The sequence below is a fragment of the Pinus tabuliformis genome, chromosome 1_2, assembly GCF_031772625.1.
Source record: "Pinus tabuliformis cultivar Carrire ecotype Pingquan chromosome 1_2, CPIR1, whole genome shotgun sequence".
NCBI lineage: Eukaryota > Viridiplantae > Streptophyta > Pinopsida > Pinales > Pinaceae > Pinus > Pinus tabuliformis.
The window spans coordinates 1,254,088,140-1,254,106,692 of NC_142298.1; the positions used below are offsets into that span (position 1 = coordinate 1,254,088,140).

The 18,553-nt window shown below is 35.9% G+C and overlaps 1 pseudogene; it reads right to left on the minus strand.

The window, feature by feature from the left end:
• LOC149210794 (GDP-mannose 3,5-epimerase 2-like) overlaps window positions 1-18,115 on the minus strand; it is a 19,120-nt pseudogene extending 1,005 nt beyond the window's left edge.
• Between the last annotated feature and the right edge of the window lie 438 nt (window positions 18,116-18,553).

The window sequence follows — 18,553 nt, forward strand, 5'->3', positions numbered from 1 at the left end:
TCGAGAGTCATTTAGAAATCAAATGTGTTTGTTTCACATAATATTGCAAAAATTTTACTTTTGTTGAATATCAAAATGACACACAAAAAAACAATCCTTAGAAAGAGCTATTAAGTTTTATGAAGGGATAAAACAATTAATAGCTACACTTGAGTGACAAAAGGCATAGTTTAATAAAAAACCCATGCTTTAAGAATTTAAGAAAACAGAATCCAACTTGCAAGTGGAACACCCAACATCATTCCTACAAGACGATGCAATCCAGTATACCAAGAAATTGCGGTTGTAAGATCAAGAGAATACACATATTAAAAATTTAGAAGAAAAAATAACGAAAATTCAACAAAACAGGAGGGCATCATAACAAAGATATAAATATCTTAAGGATATGCATTATAAAGAAGTAGAAAAAAAGGACAAATAAATTTCTTGTCCCAAGGACCAAAACAAAAAATTACTTACGCAAGTCAAGATAGCTAAGGTCACAAAGAAAGAACTCAAGACAGACCTATTAGAACAAGAAGAGGAAAATTTATGCTTAAATAACCTTAATAAAAGGTTATTCTAGAACAAATCAAAAGTTTGAAGCATGGGGAGGACATTAAGAATAAAGTCATCTATCCAAAAAGAAATGAACTTTCACGTATCAAGAATCACAATCAAAAGCTACTCACACAAATCAAGGAACTAAAAAATGATAAGAAACCATTAGAGAACAAATTAGAAGAACTTATGACAAAATCAAAGTCTTTAGATGAAACATCCCAAGTTGAAGAAAAGGGAACAAGCATCAATCCATATAATATCACGATTCTAAACGATCCCCATCTAGTTGAAGTAAAAACATATTTAGATGTTGCAACAAAAAAAATAGAGGTTTCAATTAAAGAACCACTAATAAACTAAGCGACTTTTGTGCATAAAGAAAATCATATACCTCAAGTAAATCAAGAAATGGCCACAAACAAGATAAGGGGAAATTTTATCACAAGAAATCCTTATCGACAACCAAATCACAAAAGAAAACATCTTAACCAGTCTACAAATCCATATCACTTAGAACCGAGGCAAGGGACTTATGTTTCAAATAATATTGAGATCAACACATTTCGATCTTATGATAAAATTTCATCCCAAATTTCCTGTAACCACGAGATTCCACAAAAGACTAATTTGGGATGGCTAGATCACTTTACTTGTGTAACAATTTTGTAACACACTCAAAAGTTCATATCGTCTCGTATCATTGAAGATGATAGTTCTACAAGTTGAGAAGACAAAGTTAATTTATGAGATAAAAAAAGATATCAAGCCTTTTCATTAATAAGCTTTGAGAACAAATCTTTTCTAAAGGGGAAGGCAATGTTATGAATATAATAATTAATAACTAATAGTTAATAATTATTAGTATATACTAAAGTGGCATGTCTATAAAGGACATGATCGTTCATGAAAGGGCACCTTCCTAGGTATATAAGCGGCCCCTCATTTGTAACCATATGATCTCATATCTCTTGTACATTCAATATTTTCATATATGAATATTACTTGTCCTATTATGGATGTTTACCTCTTTCAAATATTTTGAATATTTTGCTGCATATTACGAATCTTGTTCGTTACAACCACCAAGTATGTCTCTCACATGCATGAGGTGGAATAACGAATGGAAGAGACCCTCTAAACCACCCAATACAATTGATAGCAGAGGTGAGGAATGCACCAATAGTTTCAAATGGAAACTAAGGTACTACACAAATCATAATGTGTGATAATGTAATATGACATAAAACACAAGGGAAATCACTCAATCAAAGATAAATAATGAAAATAAATGTTGAGCACAAGGTCACCTATCAATAATGGAATAGGGCAAAGGTGTGACTTTAAGGTTACTCCTAGAGAAATTTGTTGGAGTCAATAAGAGCAGACTTGTCAACAAGAAGTTAATGGTGACCTTCTATACTGCCACAAGTATATGACTGAGATGATGATTTGATAGAGTAACTTGAAAAACCTAGTATGTCCGACACAATGAGTCAAGAGACATCACAAAATGACTAACATAAAGTTTTAATTCCCTTGAACAAAAGCATGACATTTTGTGACACATGCAACATGGACCAAGATGAACTTTGTATAAGTCCGGATATAGGAAATATCAACAAAATCTCCATATGATTAGAAGAGTAACCAACTAGAGGAGCACTAACTCTAGAACAACATTCGACTTCTTAAGGCCATACTAAATCCCAACCCAATGAGAAAAAGACTCATAACTAGGTGCCTTGTTCAAGTGTGACACAAATGAATTTGCTGCCAAGTTAATGAAAGAAACTCTTCCCATCACCCCTTTTTTTTAATATTTGTTTTGTTTGTCCTTTTCATATTATAAAAATCCTAAAAAAGAATAAAAAATTCTTATAATACAATGGAGGGAATGAATGTAATGGGAAAGTAGACTAGTTCGGGTGATTGGAACATTTTTTTGCTCAATGTAAGGAAAACATTCAAGATATGGACACTTGAGGGATGTTCGCTCCAGGGATAAGGGTGTCAGGTGACAAAGGAAATAAATTCAAGGCTTGAACTTTTAGAAAGAGTATTGACAAAATTGGATTATACAAGAGCAAGGTTGAGTCAGAATAAGGCCAAAAGTGTAAGCAATCAATATGCAATGAAATAGTACAACCCAACAAGTGGGAGCCTTTGAGGTATAAGTCTGAAATAAGAGTGAGGAAGAAGAATGTGGCTTCAATGCATAAAGAACTCTTGAGCATAGAGAAAATTCACAACATGAGCAACAAAGTGCTAGTGAGATGGTAACTAAGAAGCTCATGTGAGGAAGGCTCTACCACTAAGTTACAACATATAAATGATGAGTGAGAGGTTAGCTGTCGTAACAAAGTGGGATCGAGCCTATGGCAAGGTAATGAAAAATGAGGTTGAAATGCAATATGAAACTGTGGTTTCCTAATGTATATGCTAGTTTCAAGAACAATACCTACCACAACAGATTAGTAATTGTGGTATTTAATTGTGGAAACATCACTACGTGACAAAAGTTCACCATCAACCCAAAAAAAGTACTGTCAAGGCACTAAAAGATAGGTTAAACATCAAAATATAAGTTATAGAAACAATAAACTATAACAAAGTGGGTAAAACATATGTGTGTGTGTGTGTCAAAATGAGTTTTTAGACCTACCATTTGTATTTGTAACCAACATAGTGACTTGGAACCCTTTTTACCCCAAAATTTCAGTAGCATATTTTGGGAATTCCATCCAACCGAAAAAATTCCATGAGTTACAGTTAATTCCTCACTCAAAGCTCTCTCTTTTAATTCAATTTTTTAAAAAATTTAGATAGGATTTTTGTAGAGTCTCCAAAATGTCTTCAAAATATCATCCACTTTCACCTTTATCGCCACCATTTCACTCACATGTCGCAACTCGATAGCCATATAATCTTTCATTAGCCTCAGTTTTCATGATTACACGGGGTTACCTTTGTGTTTTCCAAAAGCTAATGATTTATAGTATTTTAAGTGAATTTATGGTTAAAACTTAGAAAAATGATATACTTGCTAATACTTAAAAGTGGCTTGAGTTTCATGACATGTGTAGGTCATTTGGAAGCTTCCAAGGCACCCTTATTTGGCCTCCAATGCTTAAATTCGAATTCCCTTCAAGATATGGAAGAAGATTTGGATAAAGGTAAAAGAGGATATGTGTCTCATCATTACCTATTTGAGTTGTAACTCTATATGTGTCTCATCATTACCTATTTGAGTTGTAACTCTATGAGATTTTCTAGGGATCTAGGGAGAGAATAATGGACCTACATTAATGAGGTAGCTTCTTATGTTCTTGTATAAATAGGAGAGCCTTCTCCTTTCAAAGGCATGTGTAAAGTTGGAGATACTCGGGTGTACAAGTTAAGATTACTTATGTTTGAATGGAATTTAGATTTAGCACCATGCTCATGAGTGATGTTCACCTCTTTCTGGTAATGCTTGCATTGGGAGCCTTTCAACTTGCCATCTCTCATACTTTTGGATTGGCCACCTACAATGTGTGAGATTTATTGTTTTCATAGATTAAGTTTTATTTCTTTCATATATTTTCCTGTGTGAGAGGTTAAGAATGATTGTTTTTATTGCTTTCATAGATTAAACACTCAATATCACTTTATGTGTTTTTCAAAAGAAACACATAAAGGTCGCGTAGAGATCCTAGTGATTGTTTTTTATTTCATTTCATGTCATGTGGTTTTGATTATTCATTTCATAAGATCTTGATTTGATAATGCACACATGATCCCTTAGAGTAGATTTCATTTCATGCAATTTCAATTCCTGCAAGTGTGGTACATTAAGATTTCATTCCTACAAGTGTAGTAGATTAAGATTTCAATTCCTGCAAGTGTGATAGATTAAGATTTCAATTCTGTGTGCTTTACTATAATTGTACTATAATTTATTTTGAATTGATTATTGAATTAGAATAGGTGAGTTTGGTTTGTCGTTATTTGGTTTTGTAGTTAGATTGATCTAAATTGAAAGTTAATTTCTAGCATATACAATGCACGCACGCTTCACAAGTTTTATGAAACCCCCGGGTTGACAATTAAACGATAGGTAATTAGTTTTCCTCAACATTTTGGCACCGTTGCCGGGGAAGTGTGCATAGGAACTAGTTTTCAGTCTAGGGCTCATTTTTCAGTTTTTTTGCATGAATAAAGAATGTAGATGCATAAATCATTTAGCTGCATGTCATTTATATATATATATATATAAATAATATTTTTTTTTTCGATACTAACCATTTATGGACAAAGGATCTAGAATGCAGATCAAACATTCTTTAGAGCACAAGGACTACATTGAGGAATGGTATCGAAACGCGATTGCACCACGACATTCATCCGTTCTTCAAGAGATCTTTGTGACAAATCTAAAGGTCAAAATGATTTCTCATGTTCTCATACACAATTAGGTACATTTTGCAAATTTGGATATGAACATTTTAGAAAGTCTAATCCGTAAATGGCTCCATTGGAAACATTCATATACAAAACAAATAAGAAAATAAAATTCTAGTAGATAAATTAGGAAAAATAAAATCAAGCTTGATTGCATTTTTTTAAAGTTCTTGATTGAATTTTTTAAGGTTTTTAGACTTTAAAATATTTAGATTTTTATTTATTTTCTTGCATTTTTTCATTAACCTCACAAAAATATTTTCAATAAAAAATCATGTTTTGATTTTAAATAATAATAAAAAAATCATTTTAGATTTTCAATATAAAAAATTCATGTTTTTGAATAAGGGAAATGTAAAATTTTAAATAAAAATTATCAATACTTTTTTTCAAGAGAATTGAGAAATTGACAATTTAGGCTCTCGTGCGACCTGTGAAGATTTTTTTTTTTTTTTTTGCATTAGCTTGGAATCAAAATTTAAAAAATCCATCATAATAAAAAATATATATATATACAAAAATCCTTGCTTGAATCGCTGCATATTTGGTGCACAACTGCAGAAACGAGCGTCCAACAGCTGAGCCTGATTTGATTCACACGCATCCAATGACCCTCCCAGCCTGTCGGCCCTTAAAAAAATGCATATGTCAAACTTTCGGGCAAGATAGTGTTATGAATGCTAAAATTCATATGGGATCAGAATTCTTATATAATGGGAATGAAATTTTTATTTGTTGTTGGGCGTTTAAAGTCTCCCTCGGTTCTCCCTCTTTTTCTGCCATTCATTTTCTTATATGTGAAGCCAAATCCTTTGGAAATTTCCCTATATTTTCCGGATTCCAAATCCAATTACAGTTCCTCGTCCATCAAACAAAGATCTCCGATGGTTCCATTGGCAAAATGAAGTGATAGAATTCGGGTTTGAGGCGAGGACTCGATCAAATCAGTTAGAGAATTGGGTTCGCTTTAACTATTTATGAGATGGTGTTTTCTCCCTTCACGCACAGAATAGTTCGACAATTGCCTTGCTAGCAGCTAACACACCAAGAAACACTACCTCATTTACTGCACTCATTATCCATTCTTGGCGGTGGGCATGAAAGATCCAGCAAGTGATTTTGTTACCTAAGCATTTGCTAGAATGCGTAACAACTTTAAAAACATCCTTTTTAAAGCGTGTTTTGTGGCCAATTGGAAGCGAATCTCAGAAAAATAAAACATGGGTTTTTCTCATAACTGGACGAATTATGTTAATTGTGGCGGATTTCCTCAAAATTCATAACCGTTTGAGAGATTTTCGGGGTTCTCTAGAGCCTTATTTGCCAGATTGTGTGAGAAAAACAGTTTTCAATTAAATGTACAGGCTTCAGTTGTGGCCATGCAACAGATTTGATTTTGCTGATCTACAGGAGGTAGATCTGCCACATAGATGCCGAGTAGTACCATATTGATTATCAACTTGGTGAGCTTGAGAAGGATTGACGTGTATGCTATCTAGGATGCAACTACAGTTAATATCCAAAAAAATCAGTTTCGTGAAATGCATTACCCATCGAAGGGGGCTCTACATGAGCCACAATCAATAAGCCATGAGAGTTCCGTAGCGTAAAGAACGGAGATTAGACGGAGAAAATCAACATGTCCAGGATCCTTCAGCTCTCCATCAATGAAGGAAGGCCAATTCCTAGCAAGGAGGTTTGGGTGAAAAACAAAGCAACAACATTGTGGTGTTTCACCACATTCTCACGCACATGAAAATGCTGTTCAGTCAACTCTCATGGCAGATTATATAACCACATAAAACCACGTTTTAATTTTTCACGCTTTTCACTCATGGCAAATTTCGTATGAATTTTGATGTTATGTGTTTTAATTTTGATATTATGTGTTTTTCATATATGTATATTTTGATGTTAGTGGAGTATTGTATATAATGTTGTTTTAATGTTTTATATGTATAATGTTTGTTATGTTTTGTTTTTAAAGTGCATATATATGTTTTGTATAATATTTGTTTTTTTCATTTTTTTTTTTTTTTAAGAAGTGTTTTTTATAATGTTTGTACTTTTGTTTTATATATGTCATGTTGTATATATATTTCATTTTTTTTTTCATTTTGTAAATATTTCAATAGTTTTATTGTTGTTCCTCAAGAAAATTGCCATAACAAAAAAAAAAAATCGATTTTTTTATTATTATGTGAAATTCATTTAATGACTCGAGCAAATTGAAGAGAAGGTTGTTATGGTGATTCACTTAAACACACCCGTCGAAGCAAGAAACAAAGGAAAGAATTAAAAAACACAAGACAAAATTAATCGAATAAAGGCACAATAAGCTCACCTTAACTAAACATTAATTGTGAATCGAATTTTGTTAAGATTGAGTTTTTACATTGTCAAAATCATGATCAAAATTTATCATTGGATTTGTCTAATGATTATGTTTTCAAGCATGATGCAGGAAAGAAGAAGAACTATAAAGGCGCTTTATCTGCAGGATTGATTAATGAATTTTTTATCAAAGATTGTTTTGCAGGAATCATCAAGCATTCACAAATAATATTTCTTTATCTTTATGAAATGCTATGGTTCAAACATAAATGGAGGAAATTGTTTACCTGTGCATATCGTCATTTTTTTTAGAAATTGGATTTATTATCGCAATTGTGAAATTGGACTAACCATTTGAAACGAAGACACGTCATGAACCTGTTAATTATGCAAATTTTTCGTATGTACCTAGAGAAATTGATCACTTCTCTTTGAACACACTTACGTTTTATTGCCATATTAGTGCCATGTTTGTTTTTAGGTTCTAGGACAATATAATAATTGAAGGAGGCCAATTTAAGCACGATTGGTTTTCTATGACCAATTTCAAGAAACATGAACCAATTGAATCCATTTCTATCATGCACAAATGCCATCATTTTTCCTCTCCAAACTCACAAGCTATTCAAGCATTTCACAAAGCATCGTCATCACCATTTTCCTTGCAAGTGTCGCATGTTTTCCACTTACATTTTCCATTCACAGTTTCCAGACCTAAATATCCCCAGAAGCAAGACTAAATCACTAAGCCAGCATGAAGCCTAAGGAGTAAGACCTAGCATGAGCCATGATCCGAGATGTAGCTCCTCAACCCATCCACGATGATCGATCCCACATCCTATGCCACCCACCACCCAAGTAAATCTAACCCACCCCACCAACTTAGGAAAGTCACTATAGATATATCTCATTATATATGTAATTGCGCATAAGTTCCATTCATTAACCCATTAATAGAGACATTCAGCTCACTTACATGCTGATTTGTTATTTGCTTTCCGTTCACTTGTTTACCCTCTTGTCATTTTCCTTTCCGTTAAATAAATCCTGCTTGATGCAAATTTTCATCTATAGTCCTTCCAAAATCATCATTTCATACTCGCATTAGATGATGGGGGATTCATAATGCCTCCCTTCTAACAAGTCTTGGCCTATCGACATCAGCACATTATCTAGGTTTAGGGCTAGAGTGCTTATCAGTACCTTGAGGCTTGTATGCATCAATGACAAGTTCTCTCGCCAACAATCATGGGAATACATCAATGTCCCTTGATCGTTGGATCTTGCAAGTGGCTCGACATAAGCTCATCTATTCGTACTTTGCAAGATGTACTTAGGTACCTTGGCACTCGTTGACATTAATGGTGAGTTTTCCTCGCATTGGTTAATGACATTCATCAATGGCTGGTAATCTAATGACTTATCTTCATGCTTGACAACAACATATTTATTCACATGACTATAATTGTACCATCGGGTTTTGTAGCAGGTGAAGACTGTATCATTTCAGCATTTTGCAGCAGATATAACAGATTTAGCAACACAAATAAAGAATCCACTTTCACCACCTCATCCACCATTAATGCAACCAAGAAGCATATGAAATTCTGCATTCTATTCCATGATCCAACAACAGCTACAACTTCTCTACAAATGCACAACTTGTCCACTTCTTAGGTAAGTAAACGTATGTTCTTTTCTAGCTTTTAATCATAGAATTCCTTGAATACTGAAATTATAATTTTTGGAAAATACTTCACCATATTTCCTTTCTCATTTGAAAAAAAAACGTAAACACCTTTAGTTGGGGGGAGAAGGGACATCCATTTATTATCACACCCATATCACTTCATTCCATTTCATTTCATTTCATCCTAACATACTTGTCCTAATCAATTATGATTGCATTGTGGTTCAAAATTTATGTGATTTGCAAATAAATGCCTAAATGATGAGCATATTATATGGCTGATTTAAAGATGCATTCTTAAATATGTTCAATGAATATTGCTGCAACAAAAAGAAACAAGGTATTGATACACAAGAACCAATACCAACTAAGATTTGGTTTTCACACAATAACCAACCAAACATGTTGCAATTCAATGTATGACAAGGAATACTTTGCAAAAAGAAATGAAATTGTCAAATGCAAAGTTTAAGGAAATCATGAATAAGTAATGCAGTAGATTGCATGAGGACATGCAATAACGTCAGTTGGGGGGTATGTAGAGTCTCCAAAATGTCTTCAAAATATCATCCACTTTCACCTTTATCGCCACCATTTCACTCACATGTCGCAACTCCATAGCCATATAATCTTTCATTAGCCTCCATTTTCATGATTACATGGGGTTACCTTTGTGTTTTCCAAAAGCTAATGATTTCTAGTATTTTAAGTGAATTTATGGTTAAAACTTAGAAAAATGACATATACTTGCTAATACTTAAAAGTGGCTTGAGTTTCATGACATGTGTAGGTCATTTGGAAGCTTCCAAGGCACCCTTATGTGGCCTCCAATGCTCAAATTCGAATTCCCTTCAAGATATGGAAGAAGATTTGGATAAAGGTCAAAGAGGATATGTGTCTCATCATTACCTATTTGAGTTGTAACTCTATATGTGTCTCATCATTACCTATTTGAGTTGTAACTCTATGAGATTTTCTAGGGATCTAGGGAGAGAATAATGGACCTCCATTAATGAGGTAGCTTCTTATGTTCTTGTATAAATAGGAGAGCCTTATCCTTTCAAAGGCATGTGTAAAGTTGGAGATACTCAGGTGTACAAGTTAAGATTACTCATGTTTGAATGGAATTTAGATTTAGCACCATGATCATGAGTGATGTTCACCTCTTTCTGGTAATGCTTGCATTGGGAGCCTCTCAACTTGCCATCTCTCATACTTTTGGATTGGCCACCTACAATGTGCGAGATTTATTGTGTTCATAGATTAAGTTTTATTGCTTTCATATCTTTTCCTATGTGAGAGGTTAAGAGTGATTGTTTTTATTTGCTTTCATATCTTTTCCTGTGTGAGAGGTTAAGAATGATTGTTTTTATTTCTTTCATAGATTAAACACTCATTGCCACTTTATGTGTTTTTCAAAAGCAACACATAAAGGTCGCGTAGAGATCATAGTGATTGTTTTTCCTTTCCTTTCATGTCATGTGGTTTTGATTATTCATTTCATAGTATCTTGATTTGATAATGCACACATGATCCCTTAGAGCAGATTTCATTTCATGCAATTTCAATTCTTGCAAGTGTGGTAGATTAAGATTTCATTCCTGCAAGTGTTTAAGATTTCAATTCCTGCAAGTGTGATAGATTAATATTTCAATTTCGTTCACTGTACTATAATTGTACTATAATTTTTTTTGAATTGATTGTTGAATTAGAATAGGTGAATTTCTTTTGTCGTTATTTGGTTTCGTAGTTAGATTGATCTAAAGTGAAAGTTAATTTCTAGCATATACGGTGCACGCACGCTTCACAAGTTTTACGAAACCCCTACGTTGACAATTAAATTATAGGTAATTAATTTGCCTCAACAATTTGTCCACCTTAAATTTAATTTAAGAACAGGGCATCACGTACATGATTTTTCTTTTGTTGAGTCACATACAACCATCCCAAAATAAAATATGTGTACACACATAATTGGGTTTAAAGACTTGAAATTAATGGTTCCCTTTGAATTTTTTTTCATAGGATGGCATTTGTTTGGATAGAATGAGAACATGAAGAAGTTGAAAACTTGGTATTAACCAACCAAGAAGCGATGGATGGATTACAAATTTGTGTCTTGCTTGAGTTTTTCTTGATGCAAAATATGTGGGCCCAAAAAAGATTGTTGAACATGCTCATTAATTATTTAGACCCTAATCAAGGATGATTTATAATAAATTCAATGCCTTTGTAAATCGAAGTTGAAGATATTTACTTTATCATAGTTTTATCCTGAAGAGGGGAGGAAGGGAACCTTAAAGAGAAAGCAAGTGGAAAAACTCAATATTAAGGATTACATATCCATTCACTGCACTCCCGGAACACAAAAAGGGGCTTCACAGATACCCATAAGCAACATTACCAACTTGGCAATCAAGATTTTTCTCTTTATAATTTCTAGAGTATCTGGATCCGCTTATTTACATAAATATTCTTGAACACATATGTTATTGGCAGTGGAATGCCTAAAACCAAGAGTGAATGACTGGTGCATCACATACTTATCAAACATGAAGAGTCAATTAATGGCATGTAGGTAGGGTCAAATGAAAAATTTCATCTATGGGAGTATTTTATGCTCATTCTTATTTGATAAAATTACCACGTTACAACCATGAGTGATACCATGCATTGAACACCTGAGAGAGCCCCAAATGGCAAGGTGGGCATATTTTGATGATGATTTCACCCAAGCAAATTTTGATGATGATTTCTGCCACTAGTGGGAGAAACAAGTTATAGCTATCAAGGATTTCCCCTATGCAGGTGTTGGAGGAGCTAGTCGACTTAGCCTGTAGAAAATCCTGTAGATTCACAAGCTAATGCAATTTGCTAAAGAAGGAGACAAGAATCTACTTCTACTCTTTACAGCGGAAGCCCATAAACATCGAGAAAACAATAATCAATAAAGGAAAAGAATCAAAGGCGCATAACACAATAAATATCTAGGGAGAGCCACAACTCAAAACCCCATTATTTGTTTTGTATTAATCCAGAAAATCAAGATGAAATTACAATGCTTGTTCTCTCAAGAACAATCCCAGTACTCAGTGAAATTCAATCTCCAACTCATAAGCGAGCTCAAGGCCAAAGCTTAGCCTCTTCACAAGCTCTCGAAGTCTCTATTCCAATGTATAATTCCTATGGAGAATAACTTGTATTTAAAGGGAAATAAAGCCTCTAAAAATAGTGCAATCCCTTAAGGATCAATTCTTGGTTGCATGCACTGACAATGAAACTCAGAAAAATCTAAAACAAATAGCACATTGTCCCTGCACTCTAGTCTCAACTAGGTCTTTCTCAGAATCGACATGCATGAGTTTCTGATGAGTAAATATTCAGTTAACTAGACTAGCACTGGTGGAGTTCATTAGTGACACCACTAACAGTTAACTCACTATTAGTTCTCTCAATCTGCTTGAGAACTAATTTAGCTAAATTGACTCATGAAACGAGTCTTCTATTTTAAAACTCACAATTAACTCATACTGGACTCCTACAAAGTAGGGAGAACATACACATGGCGACAAAAAGACTTCCAACTCGAATTTCCTAAGTTAAGTAAGTTTAATAAACTTATAATTTTAAGTTGCCATGGGAATAGAATTCGAATTTAATTTCCAGTTAATTCAAGGACAGATTAAACTAAACTCTCTTGTTTCCATTTCTCAACACTCCCTCTCAATAAGAAAGGGATTATCAACTACCCTGATCCTGTCTCTGTGAAACTCGAATTTACATCTTGACAATTCCTTTGTCAAGATGTCAGCATCTTGCTCCTTCGTGGGAATGTAATCTAAAAACATGATCCGCCTCAATACACAATCTCTGAGATGATGACACCAAATATCAATATGCTTGGACTGATCATGAAAGACTGGATTTTCAGATAGTTTGATACAACTCTGATTATCACAATAAATCACTATCGGATCCATATGCTGACCAAACAAACCAACCAGGATCTTCCTCATCCAGATAGCCTCACATGTTTCCTGACTTGCAGCCATGTACTCTACCTCTGCCAAACTGAGTGCAACCAATCTCTGTTTCCTATTGTACCAAGAAATTGCCGCTGACCCAATACTAAAGATCCCTCCTAATGTGCTCTTCCTATCGGATGGACTCCCTGCCCAATCTACATCGGTGAAGCCTTGAAGCTTCACTCCCTCTGTTTGTCTGTACCATAACCCAAACTGAGTAGTGCCTATGAGGTATCTCAATACATACTTTTCCACCTTCCAATATAGCTTGGTAGGCCTAACCATCGCTTGACTAAGCTGGTTAACTGCATAGCACATATCGATTGTGTGTTCACCAAGTACATGAATGAACCCACAAGGTGCCTGTAAATAATAGCTTCCACTACTTCCCCTGAAGTAGCATCCTCCTTCCTCTAGTTACCATCTAGAGGAGTCTCCTTGGATTTATTGCTCTCCATATGGAATCTCCTGAGTATCTCATTGGCATACTTGCCCTGAGATACAAACAACTCCCCATCTCTCTGCCATACCTCCATGCCAAGAAAGTAATGCATGAGCCCCATGTCCTTCATCTCAAACTCTCTTGAAAGGTCCTCCTTGCAAGATTTGAAGAGCATCTCATCACTTGTTAGTATAAGATCATCTACATAAAGAAAAATGATCAATAGCTTACCTTCCACCACTATGTGATACATGTTCGCATTCGCTTCACTCTTCGTGAAGCCAAACCTAGTGAAGTAGCTATCTATCTTGGTGTACCAAGCATGGGGTGCTTGCTTCAGCCCATACAACACTCTCCTGAGTCGGCACACATGCGACTCACAGTCCAAGGTTTCAAAACCTTCGGGCTGCTCTATGTACACCTCTTCCTCAATCATGCCAATGAGGAAGGCAACCTTCACATCCATCTAATGGATCTTCCAACCCATCTATGCTGATAGTGCCAAAATAGATCTGATCGATGAGTACCTTACAATAGGAGAAAATGTCTCATCATTGTCAATCCCCTCTACATGTGAAAATCCACGGGCCACAAATCTAGCCTTATGCTTCTCCACACTACCATCTGCAGCTTGCTTTACCCTGTAAAGCCAATGAGAGCTCACAACTGACTTGTCCTCCGATCTCGGGACCACATCCCAAACACTATTTCAAACTATGGAGTCATACTCCTCCACCATCGCATTAACCCAAACCGGCTGCCGCACTGCTTCCCGAAAGGAAGATGGCTCTGTCACAACACATTCACCCATAAGTTCCATGTATCCAGTGTACCTCTCTGGTGACCTCCTCTGTCTACACTGAGAAAAGGGTGCTCCCACATTCTCTTGTGCATCATCCAACAATCTGTCAGCCTCTATAGTGCGCTTTCTTCCCTCTCTAGAAGACTCTGCCTGAGTGGATGTATCCACTCTTTGAACCTCTGCATGTGGCTGATCCACATTAATCTAAGGCCCCTCAACCTTAGGAGCTAAAATCTCCTCATCCGCATGTAGCTCAAACTCCCTCTCAAGGAATACTCTCATGGCCTTCTCCTCATCAAACCTGATATCCCTGCGAACCACTGTCATTCGACTAGTCGACATGTACATCCGATAGTTGTGGGGTGTATCAGTGTACCCCAAAAAGATCCCCAACTCTGCTATTGGCTCAAGCTTCTTCTGTGCATCTTTGGTCATTTTATCCCGTACAATGTCCTAGGCTGAGGAGGAGATCGAAAGAGGTAACCTCAAACCACTTTTAGTTTAGTAGCTAGCCGTACTGAACTGGAGAGGGATCTCTCTAAGGATTTTTCAATGAATAACTGGAAAAGAAATGGATTTTAGGCTAGACATATAAGTCTTGTTTGAGTATTTGAAAATTTAGGGTTTTTTAGGTTTGTTGGACTAGGGATGAGAGCAGGCAATTAGGTCTAGGTATCAAGTGTGCAGTAACAAGCATAAAGAGAAGCTAGATAACAATGTGTTGTGGTGAACTTAAGATTTAGTCAATGTAGCATAGATCTGAGAGTTTAAGAAATCATAATGAGCATGCCTTAGCATGAATTCATTAGTCTTAGAGGAAGAGAAACAAAAGTATGATTTTCCATATAAACAGAGCTTTGAAACTAAGAATTCTGCCTATATGATTGTAAGGAAAACCATAAGAAGAAAGAAAAACATGTAAAGAGATATGATTTCATTAATTAAAAACTGATATGAAAGGAAAATAACACCGCATACTCACTGAACAAGCATCCCAAAAAATAGTTGCAACTGCTCCTTGATTAACTGTAAGAAAACATAAGGTACATGTCTCTCCACAAAAGTCCAACCCAACTCACTGAATGAGAAATCATACATATAGACTCATAACAACCATTTCCCCACCTTCAGGGTTTGAATCCCTAAGTGGTGGAACAATTACCAAGAATCTCTCAACCAACAAGAGAGAGTAAGAAGGTCAAACACAAAAATCCCCTTTTAGACTTTGATTTGAGTTTTGCTACCTTTATTAGGCTTAATTAAGTACAAAAACAACCTATCATGCTAATCAACTCAATAATTACATCATCAAGTCTTTAAAATATCCAAATTACATCATAAAACCAATATTTGGTGAAATTGAAGTGAAAAAGATAGCTATAGGTATAAGCATAGCGCATTTGGCTATAAGCATATCACATTTAGCTATAAGCATAACGCCACCTTACAGGCAGATTTTGGAAACCTTCTGGAAGTCAAATTTGAAAAAAAAGAGAATGGTAAACTAGAGTTTTTTGTCTAGTTTCCAGAACACCTTGAATTTTTGGAATAGACTAGGGGAAGGCCTTCAAAAATCAATTCTCCCGAGGTGACTCTATAAGCACAACGCCTGCTCCAGAATAGTGGCAGAAAGTGACTTTTTCACCTCTTTTTTGACTTTTTCTCCTCACCAGTTTGTTGACCTGCTTCAAAAAGTGGATATCTGAGATTCTTAGGGAAAAATATATCTAGGGATATAAAGTTTTTATCATTTGGAGCTCTAAGATGAAAGTGTAGCGCCAAGGCGCTGCACTTATAGCTTTTCCTATGTTTTTAAAACATTAAAAAATCACCAAAATTTTGAAAATGACAAAATTTTCTCCAAATCTCCTCAAAATTGCTGAGTGAGGGTATAATAGGATATTCTATGCCATGAGGGAGGCATCAACAAGTAAATCAAGCTTCTCCTTGTCCTTTTGACCAATTAGGTTTTCCTTGAGTTTGCTCTTCAAATGCTTGATTCTGACTTGAGATACTTTGTTTCTTATATAGTAGTGCATAGACATATGCCTCTATAAGTTAGTGTTCCTATTTGCCTTCTTGAGGAGTTTCTCCAGGTGTCCATTTACCTTATCAAGCCAATAAACCCTATCTTCATTGATTTCTCTAGTGATTAGGTCATCTACCATAATCTGTTCTTTTGGTGGAGAAACCTCTCTTTGTAGCTCAAGGGCTCTTTTAGATGCTCTAGTTCTTGGTCTCCCTGATGTACTTTGCTTTTATTTACCTTTTGACACTTTCATTTCAGCCACTACTTTGCCCTTTACATATTCCTTCTTTGAAATAGCTGCTTGTTTATCTTAAATCATTTGGTTCACTTTCAATTGCATATTCTCTTGTTGCAGGCATGCTATTAGAGAATTTTCCTCTACCAATTTTCCTTCCAATCTCTTGATCTTAGCCTCCTTATCCCTTATGATTTGATCTTCAATTATTCCCTCATATCTTTTCTCCATAGCTGACACATTTGTACCTGGATGAGAGGACTCCTCATGCTGTGAGAAGACTGTCTATTTACCTATTGTAGGCTTGGCCCTTTCAACAATCCCTTGAGAAAACACAAGCCTATCACCTCTAGAATATGTCTAAGACACTTCTCCCTATCTTTCCTCTTGGTTGGTCTACTTGAAGAAGCAACCTCTTGCTGCACTAGTGAGCTTGAAGGTGTTGTTTCATCACTAGACCTAGTTGAAGAAGATGGAGGAAAAACTGAACTTGAAAAATGGTCCCAAGATAGATTTGCTTGTGCTAATTGATGACAAACTAGCACTTTCACTAAGCCATGATGAAACAAAATAGTATAGTGATTCTCCCCCAGCTTTTGTACATTTTCTGCCATTTTAATTAGACTTTTATACAAGTAATAAGACAAATTGATTTGTTGTACACCAGTGAACTGTCTGCAATACTGATCGGATGGATGTGTTAGGTTCTAACATTCGTGCGCAAAATGTCCAGCTTCTCCACATTTGTAGCAAATAACTTGTCCGCGACCTCTTCCAACCCCTCCTCCTCTTCCTCTTCCACAGCCCTGGAATCCTCTGCGCACCGCACTTGCACCCTGATCCTGAGGCTGAATTTCTACCTGCATTTGATACGTAACGGTTTGCTTCATCATTAATTCGTAGCTTCGACAATTTCACACATCATGTCTAATTGACTTACAGAAGGTAAAAAAAAGCTGTTGCGGAGTCTACACAAACTTTTGCAGGAGGGGACAATGGTCAGTTGTGTGCTTCCTAGCTATCTGGTAGATAACGCACCATAAGGGTACTCCTGCACTTGGTCCCTAATGTTCTCAGGTTTCAAAGGAACATGACCTCCTCCAATAAAGTAATTTTGATAAACATGGCTGTGATCTTTATCATGTCCCTTATATTTCCATTTTATACACCCGACTTCAGCCCGCACCTCTGGCTAAGCTTGATTTCCTGTCTTCAAGCTTTGAAACTCCATGTGCAAGCTTGCCAACTGCGACTGAATACTCCAATGTTCGTATCCTGCACTGGCGAGGCTTCCTACCTCATCGCAATCTCCACAGCCTCTACTTGCATTCCTATCTCCTGCTGTGATAACGGTAATCTCAGATGAGGTAACAATGAATTAATGTAGTATTCTCTGTGTTGATCATCTGTGATCTTCATATTAGCCTGCCGGATTAGGCTTTTTTGCCTCTGATCAAAATCCCATGAGGACTCATTTACCGTATGTTGCATTTCCTTAAACTCAATTACAGACTGCGCTTGAGACTTATGCTTCTTAAACTCATTGTCCAACGCCTGCTGAGTCTCTGCCATCGTCGCTCCAGGTCTATCCGTACATAACTTGATGTACCAAGTCAATGCTCTATCCTGCAACACTATGAGCAACTAGACTTTCTTCATATTATCATCTGTAATTTGCTGTGCTATCCATACAGTATCCACGACAAACCAGAACTGCTCGAGGTATTTGCTTCCCACCCCTTTGAAGATTGACATCTTCATTGCGTTGGCCATGTTGAATGGTTGATGCAGAGGTGGAGGTGGAGGTGTAGGTGTATGTGGCAGAGGTGGAGGTGGTGGTGGAGTGGATGGATGGGGTATCCCTGGGATACCCTAACTGACTATCTGCAACACGTTTCACGGTGTTCTCAGAATAGTCCCTTCGTCATCACTATCATATGATCCTAACATCAAACTGTATTCAAAACCTGATTCTTTGTTCCTTCTCAAGGGTTTTCCACTTCTCGTAGT